This window comes from Argiope bruennichi, chromosome X1 (genome assembly GCF_947563725.1).
Source record: "Argiope bruennichi chromosome X1, qqArgBrue1.1, whole genome shotgun sequence".
Lineage (NCBI taxonomy): Eukaryota > Metazoa > Arthropoda > Arachnida > Araneae > Araneidae > Argiope > Argiope bruennichi.
Genome location: NC_079162.1, coordinates 63,963,347 through 63,989,443, shown reverse-complemented (window position 1 = coordinate 63,989,443; position 26,097 = coordinate 63,963,347). Strand labels below are relative to the sequence as shown.

General features: G+C 28.8%; 1 protein-coding gene across 5 annotated transcripts in view; it reads right to left on the bottom strand.

Moving 5' to 3' along the window:
- LOC129958714 (latrophilin Cirl-like) overlaps positions 1–26,097 on the bottom strand; it is a 172,805-nt gene that overhangs the window by 133,167 nt on the left and 13,541 nt on the right. For 2 of the 5 annotated variants that reach the window (XM_056071364.1, XM_056071368.1), the window contains exon 1: positions 25,387–25,492. The exons of the other annotated variants lie outside the window; for them this stretch is intronic. The gene's annotated coding sequence lies outside the window, so the exon portion shown is untranslated. Of the gene's footprint in view, positions 1–25,386; positions 25,493–26,097 lie in introns of those variants that run through there. 5 annotated transcript variants of the gene reach the window in all.

Below are 26,097 nucleotides of genomic sequence, written 5' to 3'. Positions count from 1 at the left end.
TAACAAATAATGCTTTCCCTCTTAGGAATCTATTCCTAATTCTGTTTTTTATTCTTATCCCAAATAATTAGACAGAAGCTGTCATTTATAAATCCTTGTTAAGAGTAATCGTGCGCTTAGCCTTACTGTGCATAAATTATTCGGAACTATAAAAAATAAGCTATGATTTAAAATACACTTTACGTGTAAATATGGAACAAATAGATTATGAATTTCTGAAAAAATAATAAAAAAGGCAACAAAAAGATTTATACAGCATTTTATAGAAACGATGCAGCCTATTTAAGTTGATTAAAATAATTCACTAACTGTTTTCCAATAACGGTAACATTATTAGACAAATCTGCCTTCAATAACAGTAACATTATTTGATAAATGTACATTTCAATAATAGTAACATCAAATAACAAATGTATACTCAATAATAGTAACATCATTTGTTAAATGTGCTCATTTCATGTCAGGTTCTCTAAAAGAAAGCAATTTAAATATTACATAATAAATTATACATTTTGACATTAAACTAGTAAGTACGGTTATTCAGTATGTGCAAGCCTTAATCCAAGATATTAATGTTCTTATTTAAATAATAAGAAGTTGAAATATATCTTAACTCGAGATTTTCTTACACGTTTGGAAAATAAAAAAAAAAAAATTAAAAAAAAAAAATAATAAAGAAAATTCTCAAATTCTGTAATCATACATCAAAACTGCACATTGTATCTATATAAAAGCACTACAGATGTAATAGTAAATAAAATGACCATTTACACGATTTCAAGGTTTAATAATCTTCACACGCGCTTAGAGAAAGAAAAGAAAGAAAGAAAACAGAAGAGTTCCAATTGATTACACAAAATTAAATAAAAAAAAAAGTCGTCTGATGTAAAAAGTGTGCTTAGAAAGAATGATTCGCTAGAGAGGCAGACATGTGTTAAAAAATAAAAAAAAGACAGTATCGAGCATATCTAATTGACGGGTTGTCGTGAGTTGAATAATTTTCGCATTGCCAAAATTGAAAGAAAAAAATATGATTGATTTCTCTTCAGCGTTTAACTTTAAGGATTTTTTTCCCTTCTCGCACAGCCGTTCGTTATTGCATCATATAATTGTCGCACTTCTTAGGGGCTAATTTAAAAATTAACTCAGTTACTTTTAGTTACATGAGTATACCAGGGATCTAATTGCAGCTTTTTAACATTAATTTTTCAAGCTCTTTTCAATTTTTATGTGAGGTGAGAAGTTCGAATTTGTTCAGCTTATTTTATTTTTTACTCTTCTTTCCCTTGTAAATAGCAAAAAGAAGGGGAAAAAATGCAGTATTATTATGACTAGTATTAGAGTTCGTTGTTGGAAAAGCAATTATTGCTGAGTGTTGTTTTTTTTCCCCTTGGAAATAAATGAATATATAATTCCGACATTCAGCAATTAGTTATTTAATAATTAGTGATTCAAACAATAACAAGCCTTGAGTTCAATAATAATTTAGTCCCGATTTGACATTTAGAAAATTGATGCTGTCCGAGTTAGCCTGAAGGCAAAACCTCGACTTTAGGACCGGAGTGTCACTAGTTCGAGACACGATTATATCAAAATCTCATACTGTATTCGGATCAGTGCCTGATACGCTCTAGATTTACAACGGAGGATCATCCTCTTGTAATGAACTAGAAGCTTGAAGTGGAAAGCGTCGGCTCAAGAGCTGTCCTCATGGCAAACGAAACTCGACACCAGTACTCTCGTGTAACTACAAAGTGGGACTTTAATATGTGAATTTTCAGTTTGGCTTTGAGCCATGCATTCGTAAAAACTATAAATAAACATTTTTTTTTCTTTAGCACAATTACGTTTGATAAAAATGTCTAAAAAGAGGGCTTATTAAAAATAATTAACGATTTGTACAATTTTCTGATCGAAATAGACGATTTTGCTTATTTCAAACAAAGGAATGGAGATAAAATACCTTTTTCTATCCTTCAAAATTCAGTTACAGTTTTAATTTGACATTCTGTTAAAATAAGTAATAATTTAAAAAAATAGTTTATCTTTGTGCCTCTAAAATATTTCATAAAAAGTTTTGTTTTCTTTTGTTCAATTCAAAACAATAGCAAACAAAGCAATATTTACTCTTTTCCGTGTCTGTATTATCGTGAAAAAGGTCCATGAAAAGGACCAAGTTTCTACTTTTATGAAACATTTTTCTTTATTCAACCTCGAGAGAGCAAGTTTGTTTACTTTTGTTCATTTATTTAAATACACACAGTTAGATTTTTTTTTTTTTAAAGTATTGCATTCCAAACCTGAAAATTATTATTTTGGAGAAAAAGGAATTTTTACATTTTTAAATTCATAGTTTATTGTATAGTTTTTAACTTTTAAAAATTTATTTAACACTTATTGTCAATTTCTTAACACATGAATAAAAATTCAATTCTATATTTTTACATGTTTGTAAATATAAAAATCAACAAATATGATTTTATTTACATAACATATTTACATTTAAATGAATTCAGCGATTTCTAACTACAAAACGATTGTCTGAATAAAGTCATCCATTATATATCAACATCCGTTGGTTGCTGATATTTATTCATCCAATTAATTTTTTCTATGTAATATTTATTTAAAAACGATATATTTTCAGTTTTAATTCCCTCGAAGTTATAAATTTTATAAAACAAACCACACCCTTTCTTTCAAGTCACCCCCCCCCCAAAAAAAAGGAATCGCTTGCATATTTTAAATTTCTGCGCATTTTTATTCTAATCCATTGTAATGCCATACATTCAATATTTTTGGAAAATATTTTTTTTTTCCATTTCCGAAGAATACCACGTTTTACAAAAAAGGCGGCAAAGAAGAAAAAGAAGATTAATATATATATATATATATATATATATATATATATATATATATATATATATATATATATATATATATATATATATATATATAGAGAGAGAGAGAGAGAGAGAGAGAGAGAGAGAGAGGTGAACTCTAAGCTTAAAACATCATGCCCCTGTTCAACATCAAAATCTAGGGGGAAAAAGAATAGAAAAGAGAAAGAAAAGTCCACTGAGAGAAAAACAAAACAAAACAAAAAAGCACCAAGAAGTATTTTTGTTTTGTTTTGTTGTCTTACTACCCATGCAATAGTTGGCCATCGTGGCTGCGCAGTTAAAGTCGTTGGGGATCCATCCTAAGTAGTAAAAAAAAGAAAAAGAAAAAAGCTGTTGGGGATAGCAAGAGGGGGAGCCATAATGTGGGGAGCTGGGTCAAAACGAGAACTAGGGAGGGTGGATGGCCATGACTCACCTGTCTGCTCACCGCAACTTGAAGCTCCGCTGGTTTCACTATGGTTACAATGACCCTAATCCTGGCACATTTTATAGCCGAAACCAAGACTCACACATCTCCAGCGCGAGGTAATTCTAGGCACGGAGACTGTAAAGGCGAAGCGTTTTGTGATATACCTAGGGGGGCTTTAAACCAGAGATAGTCTCCCTCCCTCTTTGCCCTTTGGACATACAGAGGAAGAGCAGAGGGCTGTGATTTTTCGCTGATGTGAAATGCAACAGATGTAGCGCTGGAAAAATAAATCGAAGGGAATGGAGCTGGATTCGAGAAAGGAATAGGGTGAGAAGAACTAGATAAGGGCAGGGTAAGACTTGAATTATAAGATCAGCAAAGAAGCGTTCTGGAGGGCTACTACTCAACCACATAAACATTGGCTGAAAACAATATCGATATTTCTCCGATCATTAGTGTCTGGGTTATTGGTTTCTTGTTCGTGTGCGGAAAATCCGCGCGTATGTGGTCTGAATGGTATTTTTCCACTAGGTCGCGTAGTGCTCTGTGAAATATTTATCGAAATATTTGTTGTTTGTTTTCGCTCGTAAGCACACTTTTATATCAAGAAAAACAGAAATTCTTGTGAGAAAAAAAATAACTGTACAAAGTGACTGCATTGAAGTTTGGATACTCAGTTTTTTAAAAAAAGTGTTAAAGAGCCTTTCCACCTATTTAAAGTTTATTGAAAAGAAAATAATAGACCAGAGAGGTATTTTTTGAGGGGCATAAACCATTGATTAAAAGCAGCTTAGTAATCTGATCATAGAGAGTTTTGAAATTGTGGTTCGAGATTACTTGTCATTTATACCTCTTTTATATTAATTTAAAAAGTATAATCTACAAATACATTTTATAAGCTTTCTGCATAAATAACAAATGATGAGAGATTGTCTCCAGTCATTTTCTATTTATGCAGAAAACTTAAAAAATGTATTTGTAGATTATACTTTATGTCATTTTATTATGTCATTTGTTACTAGTGGCTTTGCTAATACAAACAATAAAATAAAAAAATCAATAATAATAATAAAAAAATTATTTTCTGTGTTATTAAAATGACTTAAAATGCCGCATGTCAAATCTGCCAAAACTTTTTTTTGATGCAAAACACTTCATAGGTTAACTACATGTCTTGAATGTGATATGTAATTTTTGTATGTTCTCACAAAATGTCATATGCCCCTAGTGGTTTCGATTGTTACATAAAATGTGCTGCAGGTCGTTTCGGACATACGACATCTTTATATAGTAGTAAAGATGTTTGGAGATTTAGGGTTTTAAAAAAATGTAGCTATTTCTGTTGAAATTATTTCAGACTGCTTAGTAATCAAACATTTGCTTTAATCACGTGAAAAGTCTTCAATACACTAGAATTCATGATGCATTTTATTATGAAATCTTTGCATAAACTGCTATTTCTGTGGTAATATTAAAAGAAAAATTCTTAGCTGATGGGTACATATGGCCAAGGCGAATTACGTATGCCAACTGGATCGAAAGAGTTAATGGCATTAAGATACATAACTGGATATACTCCTACAACTTTACTTATGTCTTACTCAAATTTACTCAAAGCTCATGTCGTAGATTAGGCTGCTAACCATTCAAATTTGTAATCAAATTCTTCACTAACTATTTGAAGGGAGAGAAAGAAAGTAGGATGATTCTTGGTTTATGTAGTATCTTTGTAAACAAGATATATATCTATCTATGTATATATAATCTTTCAGATAAGTACCATAAATGGCATTAATTTTACTGTGCGATATTCAAATGAGTGCAGGGGGCTTCTAAGCAACCAAATCAATTAATTTTAGATTAGATAAACCCAACAATGTATATAATTATGACAATATGTTATAATTTAATTTCTTAAACTTCTTAGAACAAAAGAATAATCACAAAAAAATATCTTTAGAAGATCTATATAAAAATTAAATAACAATGTAATAATTGTCGGCAATTATTAGCTGTAATAATTTGAAAACAATTTTTTTTAAAAATATTACTCATGTCATAAAAAAATATTAAAAATTATTCAAGCCCCAGATCATAGGAAGGTCTTTTATTATGATAATAAAAATAATTGGGAAATAAAAACTACCTTTAATTATTGAAATTTAGAGAATATTTTCTTAAATTTATCTAATTTACTAGAAAGAATTAGCAGAAAAATGTACCAAGACTTTTTTTTTAAATTAGTAAATTAGAATATAACGTTAGTTATTTTAAAAGACTGTTTTCCATTTTTTTAATCACCTTCATCACAATTAATCCTTCTACAAAACTATGCAAAACTCATGCACCTCTCTCTTCTGCATCGCTGCTTTAGTGACTAATTCAATTACCGTCCAATTTTCCTTTCCCGAATTATTTAGACCCTCTAGACAGTTCTCAAGCTGCAGCTGCGCTACAATACTGACATGTCATCCCCTCTCCCCATCTCTTTGTTCTTCTCCAGAAATAACATTCTTTTTTTCTGCAGCCAGTAATGAAAACAAGCTCAGATGTTGAACCCGCAGGATTACACAACTATGTCCATGAATCTTCTTAGGGTTATTGTACCCAGGTCTTTCATTGGTATACCTATTGATTCTGGACTCTTCCGGCAAGTGTTGAAGTCTACCTATAGCTGTCTGAAGCTATTATTATTTATCACACTCAGTACATTTATATCCTAAGAGAAGCAAATCTTATTAAGATTTTACTTGTTTTTAGGAATAAAAGTAAATATTGTTGTTCTAGGATGTTACCTGAAACATTTGTTTTGTTTCAGAATCGGAGACATATCAACCCCTTGCCATGGTATTTCGCTATATTGTTTCGGTCATTTGCAGCAGTGAATGTATGGTAACATTTGTTTTTGTGTGTGTGGTTTCAAAATACCAAAAGAGAGTTGTTTTCGGCCGTAAAGCACCACAAATTGCATATTTTTTCAGAGTTCATTGAAACTATGCTTTTGAAGCTTCTGCCTGCCTCTACTAATTTTGAAATTCTTGATTAGAAACCGAATTACTAAGCATTCTTCTTCGATTGATTGAATTCATCAGCTCTTTCATTTTGTATACAAATTTGAAGTATTTCTGAAATAAACGCAAATACACACACATACATACAGAGAGAAGGGGGGGGGGGGAGGGAGGGAGATTCAAATCCGAAACAAATAATAAAAGCAACAAAATCCAAAATAAATAAATATTCTTCAAATTTTGTCCCCCAAAATTCTAAATTTTTAGTGAAGGTTTCGTTCCAAACATTTAAATAGTTTAAAAATTATATATAATTATATACAGAAAGGGTTATTTTAATTTTAATGATGCCAGTCTTATCAAATGAGATTTTTATCGATATCTCAAATTATTTTATGTGTTTGCCTCCGAGCTGCTACCACAATAATTAATTGAGATATGTATCAGCCTTTAAAAATTATTTATAACTTATGAAAAAAACTTTAGGCAGATTTTAAAAATTGTTTGGTACACTATTGCTACTCTTGTTAACGAATTATGAGGTTTGTTTAAAGGGTAAAAAAATGCTTGGTGTTCTCATTTTTTTTTTTTAACTTTGCAGATGATAAGATGAATTTATGTATTATAATATTTTAAGTTAAAATATTTTTTCATCAAAAGTACAGTATATTTTTAAAGCATCTATCTCAGCATTTCCTTCCGTGTGCGCTGGTATTTCGCCAAGTGCTAATATTAAATATATTTTTATACTATTGCAATTCGACATCTATAGACATTCACACTACGTAATTGTTAACACCTAATATGGTATGTGAAAATTGTTACCTTTCTTTAATGTTTCTTTAGGTATTTGTTAAGTATTTCATTAAATATAAATACTTTATTAAGTATAAGTACTTCAAATTTTACTCATAAATGTTGAGGCATAAGGAAGGTTTTAGATAAAATTTACAATTAATTAAAACGTGACAATTTATTAAAAATTATATTTTATTAATAAAAGGCATGGATATATTTTCAACTCGAGATAAGCCGGGCATATTAATTTATATAGATTACAAAGTAATCAAGTGTAGGAAAATGACTAAGATTAGTAATTTCAAATAATCTTAGTAAGTATTTAAAGTAAAAGGGTACTTATAAGCTATATAGAAATAATAAATAAAATTTTGAAGAGATAACGCATTTTATCGAATGATGGATGGATTAGGAGAAAAAAAAACAATTTAAATATTAGCAGTTGTAAGCTAAACCTTTGCCATAATCGATTGAAAAAATCAATTAGGTTTTGAAAAATCACTGGTGAAACATTAAACGCACGGGACAAGCGATAATCAATTTGATAACTCATTAACATTAAAAATTGATTTCCTTTTGCTAAATAGGAAAAGACATCAAGAATTATTTATCAGAAAAATAATTGCACTAGCAGGAAAATGGTTTTAAATTAATTGATTTAAGAGAATGAGTTTAAAGATCGAATACAATGAAGCTGCTATTACTCTAGTTACAATTCCTATAATAATTTGACAATTCTGGTTCATGAACGTATGAAAATTTCATCACAGGTGATGGACATAAATGAACCCGATGCTAAATACATTAAAATTAACAGCTTTTGATTACAAATTTCATAATGATTTATTACAGAAGATATTTTTTTTTCTTTTCTTTTCTTTCTTTCAATCATGGATTTATTTTTTAAATTTTATTATTTATTTATTATTATTATTATTTTGCTTTCTGATAGTTATTGCTTGCTTTCTTATTATTATTATAACATAGTTTGTTTTACAATGTCGGCGTCTAACTGTATAAAAATAACTCTTTGATTTCAATCCGTTCGAAACAAAAGTTGAAGGCTGGTGTGCTCTTTACTCTAATTAGATTAACACTGCTTGGAAGCGGCATTTAAGCTCCTTTACTAAGGACCTGACAGTATAAGATAATGTGGCCCGTTTTCGCCATCGCACTCAAATTTTATACCACACCAATTTTTCACTTCAACTTATTTAACGTATACCATGCTCCACTGTACACGGATTTCAGGGGAATGGGGTTAACCGCCCATGATCCTCCAGTCTTGAAGCCATGACATTACCAACAGACCATCTCAGTCAAATTTTGGCAGAGCTTCAAAATTCAGTTATGCTATGAAGAACTTCAAAAGATAAACCCATACCAACGTCTTGCAAGGATAATAGGCAATATATAACTCAGCCGTCTCGCATTTAAATGTGGATTTTCCTCAGAATTGAAGGAGCAGACTATTTAAATAACCCTAAACTTATGGTGACGCATATTTCAGCACACTAATTTTTTTCTTTGCATTGAAAATGGGCTCATTGATGAACTCATTGATAAATTCGATCATTGATAAATGGGTTCAAAAATGGGTTAAAATGGGCTCATTGATAAATTCGAATTTAAAACTCCGATTAGAATCGCGTAAATTTCATCTCATTAACCACACAATACTGAGCTGAATATTAAGTTCTAATTCATCAATTAATCAGTATAGCATTAAATGACGTAAACTAAGTAGCTTTAATATATTTTATATTTCAGCTATAGATCTGATACTGGGCTTCAAAGGGTATGAAAATTCATAGACTCAATTCGAAATTAATTTTCAAAAGTATTGGCTAGCTCATGAGATTCTATATTTGTAAGAAAATAAAGAGGTTTATGATTGTGATTTTGTAAACTGCGTATGGCCATTAGATGCCAATATAGATGATATCTTGTTTGAAATATATACGTAGAAATTGAAAATTAATTTTTTCCTCATTTGTTATATTTAATATTTAAAAAAACGCAAGTTCTTAAAACAAATACGCAAGGAATGACTAATCAATGTAGAAATGGAGACCAATTCTAAAGAGAAGGGAGAAAAAAAAATTAGATTTCTAAAAGGAATATTTAATTAAAATTAGTAAGCAGCTCAAGCGAAATATTGTGTAGGTAAAAATCTAATAAAGGTGTTTTTTTATGTTGTGAGGTTCTTTTTTGTCAAAAATTGGTGCAAATATGTGATTTTTAAATTTTTATATCCTTATTAATTGTATAAAATATACACAAGTACTAGAAATAATTACTGTTTAAATAAATAAATACATAAACAAGAACAACTTAAAAAATATTTTGAATGAATTTATTTTTAAAAAGTTTTAAACTTCTTAAAAATGAATCTTCTTAAAAATTCGCACTTCTATAAGTATACTAAACTTTTTATTTAGAATTACATTTCTCTTTTATTTTTAAAGTCCATTTCTCTCTCACTCATTACCAGGAGGCATTATGGGTAATTTATGTTAGTTTAATTTATAATTAAGCCATGAAAATATTAAAATGTAGAAATATCTAGAACATGCAAATTCAAGATTTTTAGAAACTAATATATGAGGAAATGAGAAAAATATCTAGTTCAAGATACCATCTTAGCAAACATAAAACAAGTCAAATTTAATAATTAAAAATCATTTTTCCAATATTATTAACATTATTTATTTAAATTTCGTAATTTTTGTTAAAAGGAAAAATGCAGTTTTAAACTAAATAACATAGAATTGGAAATAGATTATGAAAAGCAAAAAAAAAAAAAAAAAAAAAATGGATAGATTTCAAAAAGTTTTATTTAACTAAGATTAGTAGATAACTAAATGAAAATGTAATAAAGATTATTATCTATAAAAGGTGTTAGAATCTTGAAAATTATTATTTTTTTTCTATTTTCTTGACATTTATTTACATAAATGACATAATTTCTATTTAAAAGTTTTAAAAAATGCACAATGTAAAGCTTAAATGTAAAATCGGAGCCAAATTCTATGAAGATTAAGAAAAAGAAGAAAAGGGAGATCTTGGAAAAGATTACATAATTAAGATTAGTAAGCAGCGCAAGTGAAATGTTGCGGAGATGACTATCTAATAAAGGTGTCTCCAGACCACAGTTTATAAATGGATTCGTTAATGTTGAGTGCTACTGAAACATCTTATCTGTCAAGTTAATTCCTCTCATTAAAGAACAATTTAGGAAGACCCATTCCTGTATCTTCCCCGATGACTCAGCTGCCTATCAGCCTGCCAAGATGGTGAACAAATTTTAACGTTTCCCTGTTGGAAGGTTCGCTAGAATTATTGTCCCTCAACCTGATGGACAAATTGCTTGTTACGGAAGAAAATCGGTGGCAAAGCTCTAATAGGTGCATAAGCTTATCAAAACTGTCCCGATACTAGAACTAATGAGATGGTTCTTGAGTTATGGTTTAGAAATAGCGAAGAAAGAACTTTAAGAATAAGAATGTATTTGATAACGGTATTGGCAGGATTTATTTATAAGATTGGAGCATGATAATTGTTAAAAACTTATCTAGTCTATGCTGGGAATTGCATATATCTGCAAAGCCTAAATGCGGTATTTGATAAATAAAGGATTATATTATTTATGTCGCATTTTATGAATCTGGAGATGTTGAAACAATTCCAATAATAGTTGGCACTATCATTAAAGATAATACTTTATTGTTATAAAGAATATTTATAAGGGCAATGAACTTTTATGTAAAAGGAATTGTTTCTCTTTATTTCTTTCTTTGTTTAAGTTGTTTGCGTTCCAGAAATCTTATTTATCATTCAATTCAAGTACTCTGTTTTTAGATAAGTAAGTATTATATTATGTAATATCATTTAAACTAAACTTTTGAATATACTTGCTAACTAGCAGAAAAAGCTAAATTAATATTCAACAAAAGAAGGGGTAATTTTCCGTCCAGTCGTTGTTACGTTAAAATATTGCCACCAGTTTTCGCCAAATACTACATTGTTGCTAAATATTGGCGACAACTTAATATAAATAATACCCAAATATTAGGGTCTGAACTTGGTGCATTAGCACTAATTCTTACTAATCAAGAATTATATTGTCACCAAGCTAAAACGTTGATGTTAAGATAGTATAAATAGTAGCCGAATAGTGGTGCCAGACCTTAGCACATTAGTGATAATGCCATGATAAAGTTTAATTTTTTTAAAACTTTTATTTATATCATTTTTTCTTGGAACTACATTGATAAGTAAGGTAATTAAATCATTTCTCGATTTAAGCACCATTTAAAATGATGCGAATGAAAAAAAATGAATCGTACTTGCATATTGCATGCAAATACCATTTTGGGATTCATTGCACATCTTGAGGAAGGAAAAAGTGGTTGACGCCGCAATAGAGCAGAAGACAATATGTTGTTAGTTAATTGATAATATAAGCAATCCTGTTCATGTGAACTTGAAATGACATGAATTGATTCCATTTCAGTTTTTAGAAAGAAGTTAATCTTGTTGAAAATCTTACAGTCGATGAGTAATTTTTGGTTGGTTTTATTAGGCCTTTATGGAGCTGAAATCTCTTTCAGCTGCATACGCCAAACACAAAAAGTTTTATTTTAAATTATTTTCCCCTGATATTGTCTTTCGTATGGCAAGTTATGCAATGATTGTAAGATAGAGAAAAATTGATTATCAAATATATAAAGAATTGATAAAAATTGCGAACGAATACCAATAATAATTTTACTTGGAAAATACAACTCTGAATTAGATTGACACAAAACGGAACTAAATTTCTGTATCAGAAAGTTACCTCTTTCATCTAATGTTTCAAATCCACTTCAAATTTTTGAAACTTCAAAATCTTCGAATATATTGTCCCCCTTTTCTGAAGGGGAAAAATTTATCCCCATCTATACACTAGAGTTGATAAATCGTTATTCATTTCACAAAACTCTTTCCTCTTCTTTCCGCGATCAATGGCAGGCTCGTATGGTGATTTGATAGCCAAGATTCCTGAAGTTAAATAATGGACTGCTCTCTTTGTAGTCCTGGACTCAGCTGTGTGGCGTCGTCCGCGTAGGCTACTTCAAACGAGGATTGAAAAGAAACGGCTGGGATCCAGCAGAAATCCCTTTACACACAGAGGATACTGAATTGAATGAAAAGATGTGGATTGAAGTTGTGTCGGAAAATTCACATCTGTTCATTCTCACTGATAAGAGTTATTTTAGTCTATATCTAAACTTCAGTTATTGAAACCTTTTACTATTTTGGAAAGAAAGGAACTGTCAAGAAGTACCGAGTATAACGTATATATTTGCAAGTTATTTATAGTATAAAAATTTAAACTTTAGCTATTGTAGCAATTTTATTATTTTAGAAAGAAAGGAACTGGCAAGAAATACCGCATATAATGTATATATCTGCAAGTTACTTTTTAGTATAAAAATCTAAACTTTAGTTATTCAAACTTTTCACTGTTTTGCAAAGAAAGGAATTGTCAAAAAGCTGCGGAGCATAATGTATATTTTTGACAGTTATTTTAGATATAAAATTCTAAACTTGAGCTGCTTTAGAAAGAGATGAATTGTCAAGAACATCTGTTACAAATCTCCCCGAGTCAGAAAAACACATTTTTTGAATTATGCCTGTCTATGAACGATATAGCTAAAAAATCCTTTGAGCTAAATGGATGAAATTTGGTATGTAGACTTCTCATCACATTTGTAGGATTTATTAAATTTTGGACGAAACTCATTCAAAGGATTTTGGTCTGTACGAGAACAAGTGAACACAATAACTACAAAACATAAAGAACTAGATAGATAAAATTTGTTATACAGGCGAAGCATTTATAATGTAGATTTCTATCAAGTTTTGAAACAGATCTGTCAAAGGTTGTTGGTCTGTACTTTCTCATATATGCAAACGTGATAATTTAAAAGCGCAATGAATTTAATAAATGAAATTTGGAATCCGACCTTGTGATAAGATAAAAAACTAAATTTTATCCCTCTAGCTTGTTCGATGTTGATTTTTCACATTCTTGAGCATACGAATAAATAGACTCAAACAGAGTCACCCATTGACAGATTTTGTATAAAATGACACAGATCTACGATTAAAACCATTTACCATCTAACTCGTTGGATTTCTTAGTTACCGTGTTCACAAATGTACGGATGGACATATAGTCGAATTGTCGTTGGGAGGAGTTCATCTAAAATTTGATACATGCTTACAATTTTAGTGTAGATCACATACCATATTTCAAACATGTAGTAAACTCCGTTTTAGAGTTGTTAGATTCATAGACAGACGAACATAACTCCAAAAATTGTGTTCATAGACAGACGAACATAACTCCAAAAACTGTGTTTTCGGATTCAGGAAAATCTGAAACGTGTAGATTCGTCAAAATTTCGAGATCGATTTTCTTGGAAAGGTCAAAATCTCTTGGTAAACTTTCTCGCGACTACAATATTTTCTCTACGGATGCAAGAAAGCAAAATCTCATGTATTATATATATATATATATATATACAACTTACACGATTAAGCCAGACGAAAAGTTAGAAATGCAATAAAACTTTTCAGAAAACTTAATAATTAAATCTTAGATGGAAATTATTTAATATCTTATAGTTTTAAATTATTAAAAATTGTAATTTCGATGTGTTAATTATTTTTCTAATATCACATTTTTTTGAAGAGCACATGCTTAATTCTTAAATTTCTAGACGAAAAGTTCACTTATTTCGGGAAGATCTAATCTGCTGCAATCTGTCTAACAGAACGCGATTATTCGTAGCTGCTGCACATGCATATCTTACTCGGAGTTGTATCATTTATAACTCCAATCTCAACTCAGTACGTCTTAATGCCCTTGAAAATTACGTCAGAAATGGTAATTCGCTCATAGACTTTGGTTATTTAATGTAAGGCAGAAAAGGAATTTAGAATTCAGCTAAATTAATATGTTGCTTCCCATCGGCACATTTGGAATTTTCAAGTTTAAATTATGCGTCCGGGTGCTGGAAACTAATCAGTGAATACTGTTTAGATTAGTTAAATTCTTTTTGCATAATGCATGGGTGTAGTTGCGTATGGTAGTAATAATTGAAGGGGACTGAAAATTAAATTGGGCATAGTCTAACAACTTCTGACTAACCTTAAAATTTAAATCGAAGATCGTTGTTCAATTTATTTATTAAAAATTGTTGGACAGCACCGAAATATAAAGTTTTAAATTCAAGAAATTATGCGCTTTTGTTGTTTGAAGAATTAATTATTTAGGCAATAATAATCGTAATTTTACTTAACAAGCATAAGGTTTTATAAAAGTTTATAAGGATTAACATTGAACAGCCCAACCGATATATAGTTTAAAATACCATTTAACATGAATGAACACTTCTTCCTTGTATGTGTTGTAAAATTTTGAAAGAAATGTTGTAATCTCTTCCGCGCTCCTTAATAAATAATTGTTACTCTACTAGGGCTAGTTAATGAACACAAAGGATCCTGTCCTATGACAAGTTTCTTCTGAATTGTGAATGTGAAGGTTACAGCTTATTTCGTTGCGCCTTAAAAGACCAGTAATTTGATTTCCAAAACAAATTTAATTGCAAAACAATTTTAATTTACAAAACAAAAAATAATAAATAATTCAAGAAATGGGAAATGTGAAGAGTTGGTAAAAATTTTCTTGCATGTTAAAAATATTTGGGCAAAAATTCATAATAATTAGAAATAAAACAAAGAGAAAAGAAATAGTCAATATAAAGTTAATTAATAAATACTATATGCTTTTATACTAATTACTTTTCAATAAAACAAACTTTATTAAAAACACGTTAATTTAATGAAAATATTTAATTAAATAAATGATAGCTTTTAAATTTATTTATTTATTTATTTATTTTAAAATAATATATAATGCCTTAATTTTTTTTTATTTATGGTTGTTGTTTTTTTACTTCAGAAAATCCTCAAACTGGTTTTTTTTTTAATTATTTATTTTTATTCAGGACTACTAACAGTCCAATAATTTGTGTGAAAGGTGATCAGGTTATCAACTTTATGACGCATTGGTCATATAATGAAATTTATAATTGGGTAATTTTTAAAAAAAATTAACACGTTGATGTCGGTGTATCACTGGTGAGTCCCACGTGGATGTACCATTGGGCAACCTGTATCACCAGCAGTTCATAGTTTCATATTAACATTACACATATTCCGATGATTGAAAATTTTAAAAGACTGAAATGTTTTACTATCAGCTTGTTTAACACGCATAAACTATTCAAGTTTTTCAAAATATAAATTTAAAGAAATATTTTTGATTAATATTATTATAGAGTCATTCAATCAACAGTGAATTAAAATCGGACGTTGATGAAGATTGAATATCCTAACACAACTAATGAAGCTATGCAATTTGTATTATTACAATATATTTATAGATGTAAAATAGCAAAGTATATTCATACGAAATTAATATATTTTTCTCTTATGCGAGTTATTAGTTGTTAATGTCCGATCTGCTTTTATCAGAAACAAAATAAAAGCGAAATATATGGTGAGTAGAAATGTTACAGAATGGTGTTAATAAAAGCTAAGTTACAAACTTGTTCGGTACCATCTAATATATGTAGCAATAGCAAAGCTGCTAGATAGATAGAAACCCCATGTCAATGTGTGTTAAAAATCATTGATAAATTAAAATTATACTGTAATTAATTTTAATAAAAACTATATAGCTTTAATCTGTAATGACTGAGTAGGGCAACATTATTCTGAACATACTATGACATTATAATTACTTCTTTTACAAGTCCATAATATAATTTGAAATGAGTGAGCGTTGTTCACATAAAAAAAAAAAAAAAATGTTTTATATGCTTTCAAAAAAATAAAAAAGACGATTAAGCGTTTTTCAACTCAAAAAAGGATAAATTTAAACAAAAACATGGAAACTTTAAACAGTATAAAGCGGCTATGGATGAATTGAGAAGGCTGGTTGCAAATTGAAAGCTGGTGATATTGTATGAAAACTAGTCACATTTAAATCAATCCGCTCAAAACTCCATAAAGATAATGATGCTACATCTATCCTCCCCCATTACAGGTTACATATTCTATTTCTTCCCCTTAACTCAAGGTTGCACGAATCAACCTCACGCCGTAGGAGTTTTCAACAAACGATTATTGAGCGGAAATCTGCATTCGAAATCTCCCTCAGACGAACCTGGTTCTCCGAAATGATAACTGCAAGTTCACATTCGATCCCCATCTCCATTGGGTTCAATTTTCTTTCATGATCAAACCAACTGGAAAGTCATTGTGTGAGAACCCGAAGTGCTCTGAAATTAGCTAACATAAGGTTTTATCGATTAGGTAACGGGCCGAGGTCGTTCACTTCCCCCGACATTGGCAATTTAGAGTAGCGTGAGATTCAGAAAGCAATCATCTCAAACCCAACTACTATCTTCTAGTAGCGAAAGTACAATCCTCTTAAGTAGCGCTCCATAGAACTGGGCTACTTATGTTACGACCTCCAGCAATCCTTACTCGTATGTGTATATGCAACAGTTAGCTTTGCAATCGATTTGCTTGGCCAACGAAAGCTAGCAATTTGAGTCAGATCTGTATTAATTTGCTACCAATCGCCGATACATCAGCTGGGGAATAGCTAATTGAAGTTTAGGAAGTAGGATATATTACTTGTGGTATAAGCATTTCCATTTATTACTTCCTAAGTATATTTCACTCCAACTTTTGATTTCAAGTATAGTATGTCATTTACGTTACATACAGTTTAAAATTTATGCTTATTTAATTACTTTTGGCAATTTAATATGATTTTGAACTTTTACAAATTCGGAAGAAATTATTTAAATGTTAGAGGAAATGGGATAGATTTTTTAAAATATAAAACTTTATCCTGTTTAGGAAGATTTATATTTTTAATAAATATACTCATGATGCGATTCTAATATTTTTAATCATCGAACAGAAAAGAATATCATAATGAAAATCGCTTGTTATTTAGTAGCGCTCCAGACAATGAGATAACTTGACGTAGACAATGAGATAACTCTACCAGTTCAGATCCGTGTATATGAAATCAGATTAGAGATTTGATGCATCTACAATCTGCAATCATTGAAGACCAAGTATTTAAACGAATTTTCATGCATTTTCATGCTCATTAAACTGCTACCTATTACGATTTCGAGATACCCGATTTATATGATGCACAGTCGTCATGCAAAATTTGAAAAATGGGATCTAGCACTCAATAGAATTCTTTTTGACCTTTGATCCCGTTAAGTAACAATATCATTTTTAATCAAATGAAATATAAATTATATTAATTTTATTCCCAGTCTTGGGGAAATAAGAAGTGCAATCTCGCAAATTAAGCTTCGAATGTTTAAAAATTTTTTTGACCAATTTAAAATTTCCGGTCAGCAACAAATTCAGGAGATGGGTTAAACAATTTTTTAAACTTTTAAGATATTGAGGAAAGGAATCGCTTATCTGCAGAGCTTTTACTTCTACTACAATGCACGGTTTTAACAAGCATAATACCAAAGGAGAGATGATCATTTCTAAAGGACATAACTATCGAAACATAGTTCAAAATACAAAAAAATCATATTTTCTAGAATAAAGATAAATTCATATTTCTTGTTTCTTTAAATTTTATCTTAGCGGATAACATTAAAATGTACCCTTTATTATTAGATAAGTTGTGAAACTGTATATCATTTTATTAATAGAGAGAGAAATTTAAATTATTACTTTTAATGCAATAGTTCTTTCTTTTAGGGGAAATTTGCGTTTTTCCATCGAATTAAATTACCGTAAATTGAATTCTTATCTTCCATGACTTTAGGCGTACTAACATGAAACGAATTAAAGAAATTTCAGTGTACTCTGTTGTAATAAGACATATACAAATCTCTTAATAAAATAGGGCTATTTATGCTGCAAACTCCAGCTGTCTGGACTCTTGTACACCGAACGCAACAGTTAGTTTTGCAGGGTCGGCAATCTCTTTGCTTGGACAACGAAAGGTAGTTATTTAATTGAGCACTCTATATTAATTTGCTACTCAGTTCGTTTTCGTGCAATCACCGATTCATAAGATGAATAGCAACTAATTGAAGTTGCGTCTGAAGCAAGAACAAGTTTTCCCGCGGGAGCACATTCCTACACGGAAGGACTGCCTGCTGCATTAGCATGGCAGAAGCACATTTTAACGGACGCTATGTTAATGGAGTTTATTTTAGTGTGCTTTCTTTAAGCTTAAATCTTTACCTAAAGTGAGGCCTCCTTGGCATTAGTTCACGTGCGCAGCTTCCACAATTGTGAGAAAATTTAATTAAAGTTAACGAGCTAGCAATTAAAGCTTAGTTCCGTTCGCTGATAAAAGGAAAAGAAAGAGCCAATTTTGGTCCAAAAAAAGGAAACAGAAAAACCGAAATAACAGTTTGCCGCATCGGAGGAAAATCTCTATAGATAAAAGCTGGATGGTTAGATAAGAAGGAAGGTGGTGAACATAGGTTAAACTAATACTTTATATTTGCGGTATAATTAGACAAATAATTACTAGTTTATCTCACTAGATTGCTATCAATATAAATAAGAACGGATTGTATTAATTAGTATTAGAAAAGTTTTCTTTTAGTTTTAAGATATAACATGTTTATTTGTCAAGATTATTTTTAAAAAAAATGTATTGCCCAGTAATGGTAGAACTAAAACTAATTTTTTTTTTTTAAAAAAGCCTATTAAAATTTAGTTTATAAAATTGCTTATTTTTCGATACAATTTTTTAATGGGAAATATGCTCCCACTTCTTTTGTATTATTCTTTCTGTGTATATTAATTTTCTATGTATTTCTGTGTACATTTTATATCTAAATAAACTATTTTTCATACTTTGCTCGATACAGTAGTATTGTAGAATATATGATTTTTATTTTTCCTGTTATCAATATGAAAAATTTGTTTGCACTTCTCTGCATGAAACTTTCGAGATCATGGATCAATACGTAATGGGACAATATGTACTTTACATAAATATCCCATTTTCTTTTCATAAATATCGTACTTCTCAAATATTGTACTTCTCAATTCATGCTTCTCACATGGTCGTAAAAAGAATTAATTTGAGTTTGAAAGACCATTCAAAATTAATATTATGTTCAAGAATGTGAATACATATCTCATTATATAATAAATGCTTTAAAATTTATACACTTAATTGATTATTTATTATATAAATATTATTATTAAATATTTTTATTTTAGTCATTTCTTAAACTTAACACACATCTACAGAAACGTTGATGCTCAGCATGGAGAGCCAATTAAAAATATATTCGAATATGGCAACATAATAAAAGTACCAAATGAGCATTTTTGAACAGCCTTTTGAAGAAATCTTTTGATACTTCAATAAAATTTTATAGCATTATGAAACGGAAGAAAAATTGAAAAGGAAAGATGGCAGAGACAGTTGAATAAAGATGTTTGCCAAATCAAAATCATTCGGATGCCAGTCAGGCAAATATCGAGATAAGAAAGTGCTGAGCTTGTGAGTTATGTTCTTAGTATTGTATTCCGATTTTATTTGGCAACAGAAACGATAAGAGCAGCGGAAATCAAATAGGATACATTTAAATAAAAACAATCATAGTTTATCAAATGCAAATCTTGCTATCTAAATTTTTCTCTTTTAAATATATATGAATTAATTTAAACAAATAAATTTCTATTGAAGGCAAAAGACAATTTTGGCAACCAAATTGGCATTTATTTTTTAGTGTTTTTAACTTATGGCAATAAGGCATTCTGGGAAGGGTACCAAGAGTTCGCTTTAATAATTTTATTTGCGATAGATAAATAATAAGAAATTCTTGACATAATGCAAGTAGTTTTCTCTGAAAGAAGAAGAGGAGGAAAAGATGACGAATAAATTAAGTGAAAACTGATATTAATCAATTAAACCTTTACACATAAATATAAGTAGTAATATGAAATTCTTGACAATTATTAGAAATGTTATTAAATATAATTTTAGTTTTATAGAAGAAGAAAACAATTTCAGACATTTAATATCTGTCGGAATTTCTAAAATGCTTGGCACTTTATCAATTAATTTACGATTTATTTGCATTCACTTTTAACCAATCTCGAGAAATTTTTCAAAAGTTTTTAGTTAAAAATTTATTTAAATTTTTAATTTTTTCCTCTTTACTTTATTATACTTTCTGAATTTTTTTGCCATTTCTATTATTTAAGCTATATGTTTGTCAATTCTTTTTTAAGAATTATATTAATAAAAGAATGAAACTTTAGGAAAATGACTTTAAACCTCATTAGCGTCAATGCTAATTTTGAAATAATAACAAAGGATATTTTTTTGAACTTTAATTCACATTAGTTTTAATTTATGATAATAATAAATGAAATTTCCTTCAACTAACTTCAATTAAAGAACATTTTTTTTTACTTAAATTTAATTTAAAAACCACCGAAAACTTTATTTTACATGCTATGTTTTTGCTCTTAATCTAAGGGTAAGCCAAACACTTATATATTTTCATATATAATTGAAGGATTTTTTTATGATTTTATAGAAACTTCGGTTTCGTGTTATTTAGTTTTGAAGCTCAATTTTCTACCATTTTATTTACCCCCTTCTGCTGAAAATGTAACAAATGTTCTCAATTACAAGTTCAAAATACTTGCAATATGTCTAGCACTAGAAAGGCTGATGGAAAAAAAAAGGGGGGGGGGAGAAATATGACAGATGATTTTTTTTTTTTTTCAAATATAGAATGAAAACTTTTAGTTTCTACCTTCTATTATAATTAATCTTCTTGCGTTAATCTATGTAAATAATTATTCAACCTAAAAGCAATGACTCTTTCTTCAATGATTTTTTGTAAGTTGAGAATGCTTACAAAGTTTTTAGTTCCAGAATGGCTCATACATTAAAACTTATCACTTAATTTTCTGGAATGTATTATGAAATAAATTAAACTTTTCAAATTATAACTCATTCTAACGAAATGATTTTGTTTGCAATTAATAATTGGAATTTTAAGATTAATTAATTTAAGTTAAATAATTCCAAATAGTGCTAATTAAGTAATTTTAAATAAATTAAAAATGTTCTTTAGATTTAGTTAAAGTAATTTTAATTAATAAATGCTGCATTATTTTGAAACTTATATAAAAATAAGTACATATAACAGCATTCAATAACATAAAAAGTAAATACGCTTATATAGTTAAAAAAAATATTGATTTAGGGCATCTCCTCTTTTCTATCACATTTTCTATTAAAGAAAATTATATTGATTCATCATAAATGATTTCCCTCTCTAGCATTCAAGTGTTTTCAAATTTGATCTTGAATGGAAGTGCCTTTTTTTCTTCTTTTCTTTCCATTTGAGGGGTTAACAATTCATGAACTGTTCTGCGTACAAGAAAGGCTAAAATGCTTGTTTTAAAAGGCTGTTTTAAAAATAAAATCTGCTTTAGATGCAAATGCTACCATAAAACTATATTAGAAAGTGACGGCCATTATTAATGCTACATTAACTTAATATTTTCTTAAAAAAGTAACTATTTTAGCATTTAATTGCTTTTTTCAGTGACATAAAAATGTCAGCATTTGTTCCAAAGCTATATTTTATAATCTAAATATTTAATTAAGAGAAGATTTCAAAAGCATTCATAATTAGTTAAATTAAATAATTATCATTAACTATCAGAGGACTTTTATTTCAAAAATCCCTCTAGCTTTAGCCACCATCTTTATATTAAAAAAAAAGTCAATAATCAAACAGAAACTATTATTTTATTTCTTATTGATTTGCTTTGTATGAAATTCCTCTTCTCTCTTTTTTTTCTTTTGTGAAACTAACCAAAAATACCACCAAGCATTAAAATAAAAAGTCTAAGTCAAAGTGCCCGAAGCATTTGCATTGCATTACAATCGTCCTTGATAATTAAACAGAATAATTATATTAATTAGTAAAATTATACTTATTAATTTTTAAGCACTAGTTCAATTCTTTTATAGTTATTAGCAACCCAATCTGCCTATAATCAAAGTGCGCTAAGATTTAATAACTACCTAGATGAAAAATTTATGCACAAAACGTATTCAAAGTAATGAACTTAAGACGATCATATAAAGGATTTGCTAATAGAAATTAAAGAACCACAAAAGATGAAATTAGCATTTAATCATACTTTGTGAAGAAAACTAATGATTAAATGAAACATTTACATAAAAATACACGTTCTTGTTTTAATGAATCTCAAAAGACGAGGAAGATCCTCGTCGGTAAACAATAAAGAATTATTAAACAGTGGCAATCATTATATAATCAAGTTATACAACGAGAAAGAAAAGTTAGAAAAAAATTATCCCCTCATTTTAACAAACTGCAGGCACAAGGGGAAGGTTAATCAATAGCAATCATCCGTGAGTAGGTGCTCAGAACGAAATGATGCAAATTCGTAAAACGAAGGATCTAATCCAGTTTCATCTTTCATTTACGAACTGAAAAGAAGCTGCATTCACAAACGCGCATATATTTTTAAGATTTAAGCATTTGGGTGTCGTATACTTCTGTAAAAATCTTCTCCATTTATACGAAAGCAATAAAGAAAATCACCTTGATTAAAAACAGGACTGAATTTTTAAAATGAAGCCTCTCATTCATTTACGAAGTGAAATTGAGGCTTCAGCCTCAAACAGCTTTGATAGCATTCTGCCGTTATATACTGCAAAAAACATCTTTGCTAGAAGAAGCACAGTCAACTAAATTATGTTGATTTAAAGCAGACTTTCTTAAGTCTTGCTTCCAGCCCCTGTTGTGATTATACAGACATTAATAGGACATGCTTCTATCATATTTTTCAATAAGAAAAATTGTTAGAACGTTTGAAGCCTTCCATTAAAATTTCTTCTACTAAATGTATTGAATTTAATCAATAAAATGCGTTGAACTATCATTTGTTAACTTTTCTTTATTGATTATGTCGGCTTTTGATTTGCATACAAAATCGGAAGCACGAAACAATATATAAAATGTCAATATTTCAATGCTACTGGGAAATATTTCGGGATGTGTTTAAAAGATTGTAAAAATTAGACCATGTATTGTACAGTGCTAATGCTAATATCGTTAAGAAGATAGATTTTTTTCTTTCTTTTGCGCTTTAAGATTATGCAAGACCATTTTTGCACCTATATTCCTTAGAAAGTTATTGGAAAGGTGAATAAAAATTGTATATGTAAAAAAAATGCTTAAAAACAACTTTGATTAACTTTTAAATAACCAAAAAAACGAATACAAATTTCGGAAAATCGGCCCATTTTCAATATTCAACGTATAATTGGGCCGAATATAGCAGCTGTAAGTCTAACAAACAGTCAATCTTGAAGTGTGTAACCAAATAGACTTGAATTAATTTAAATTCTGTGATATAGGCATTATGATATTAAGCAACCAGAAAAGCAATCCGTATCTGCAATGGACGTATCATTTCTTTAATGATATATACGTCTTAAAAGACAGATTGTGGCCGTACTATAGTATTTTTTAAAATTAAGTTTTGTGAGCCCAAATAGGGTGACGTGATAAAATTTTGGATTGCAGAAAATCAATAACAAATACTTCCTTCATATTTCCCCGTATTAGCAAACAACAGGAAATCAGAAAACCAACTTTAAAAATGTTTCAAGAATATTTTTAGCTATGCAATTATTTTAATCTATTCCTAATTGATGTTTAATTCGTTTACTTATTTACCTACACTTATTTAAGATTGAGAGAAAATTTAATGGAAGGTGGCAAGCGTGAATCTGTAAAACGATGAAGAATCAATGTCATAGTGTAATTGACTTATATATATATATATATATATATATATATATATATATATATTACCACCACATTAGCTATAATGCCGTGCAGCAGAAGTAGGGAGGATATTTCTTGCATATTTTATTGCAAGTAATCTGTAATTGCATATTATGCAATTTTAATCAGAGAAAATATATCATATTAGATATTAATTAAATTCTTGGTAACGAAAAAAAGTTTTTAAATTCATTTTAGTCGAATAATAATTCCAAAAAATTTACTATAGATTAAAATTATACTATACTACTATTAATTAAAATTAATAGTAGTATACTATACTACTATTAATTAAAGTTAATAGTAGTATACTATACTACTATTAATTAAAATTCAAATTACTATACTTAAAATTACTATAAATTCAAATTCAAATTACTATACTTAAAATTACTATAAATTCAAATTCAAATTACTATACTTAAAATTACTATAAATTCAAATTCAAATTACTATGCTTAAAATTACTATAAATTAAAATTCAAATTAAAAATACGGAATGCGTCCGTAAGTAATTTTAAGTTAAGATAAACAATCAGAATATTAGAAATATTTGATCATAAAATATAATAGCTTAGATTTATTCTCAATAGATAGTATTTTAATTAGAATTAGTTTTTTAAATTTTTTTATGTATAAATAAATATAAACAAATGAGAAATCTGAGATTTTTTTTTACAATAAAAGTAGAACAAAAATTATTATTTCAATTCCAAGCATTTTAGAGAAAGATAATTTAACTTTGTATTAATTAAAGAAAAAAAAATGCAAACTGCAACAAAATATTCAAACGAAATTTTAAGTACTCCCTTAGCAATTAATTAAGACAGAATAGAAATTTTAATTAAAATTGTTCGAAGTCCCAACGTAATAATTAATTAAAGGTTGAGATGCGAAAGTCTTTAAAAAGTACATTATAGTCAACTCAAATAATAAATGCCCGCACACACATATATTTAATTTTAACGATCGAAAAGAAATTTATTGCTAATGACGAAAAGTATTTAACAAATTAACAAGAAATAAATCCTACATGAATCTGCTTTTAATCATGTGATTTATTTGTGTGATGCGATTTAATGACTTGTTTTAAAACTAGAAGGAGGAGGAAAGCAAATTGGATTACAAAAAAAAAAAAAAAAAAAAAAAAATGAACAGCTAATTTCTAGGTATATGTTTTAATGAAAAGAAATTTTAAAACAAAAGATATTTAGAAAAACAAATTAAATAAAATTTAAAAAAGGATTGAGGTATGCGTAGTTAATAATTACCTTCTCCTGAAGAACTAAACATGAAGTTAATCGACTGCCGACATCTGATGCGAATCGAAACTATAAATCTCGATCTACAGGTGACAGCGGAGAAGACAAGACACAACCTCAGAGCACACGAAACCAAAATATACTGATCCCGAAAAATCGACCGCCTCTTTTATATACGATTTTCGCCCCTGTGAATTACGTATCTGACAGAATATCCAACGAGAATCTTCTGCGCGCTTTCTAAAAACAAACACTGTCCTATCAACACAGCAGACAGAAGTCACATGCGACTGACGTCATTATCAAATCGACGAATATAGTTGCTCTGCTCAGCAATAACCGGTTTCAAAGCTCCTCCCACAGAGCCAATTTTTGTTTTGTTTTTTTAACGGAAAAATATTAGCTTAACTGTCCATTTAAAAATAATATAAACAATTTTCAATTATAACAAATTTTAAAATGCATATATAATCATAGCATATGTAATACTTCATACTTTTTACTTAATATATTTTTTAATTTTAATAGTTAAATACTTATAGTTAGAGCACATTTAAAATTTTATAAGATGCTTCTAAAAGAGATAATCAATAAAATCACAAGCATTCATCATTTAGTCATGAATTTTTTTTTTTTTTTTAGCTAAAGCAGAAATTATTGTTGATTTTTAAATTATGTTTGTGATGATATCCTATTAAGATTATTTATATAAATTAAATT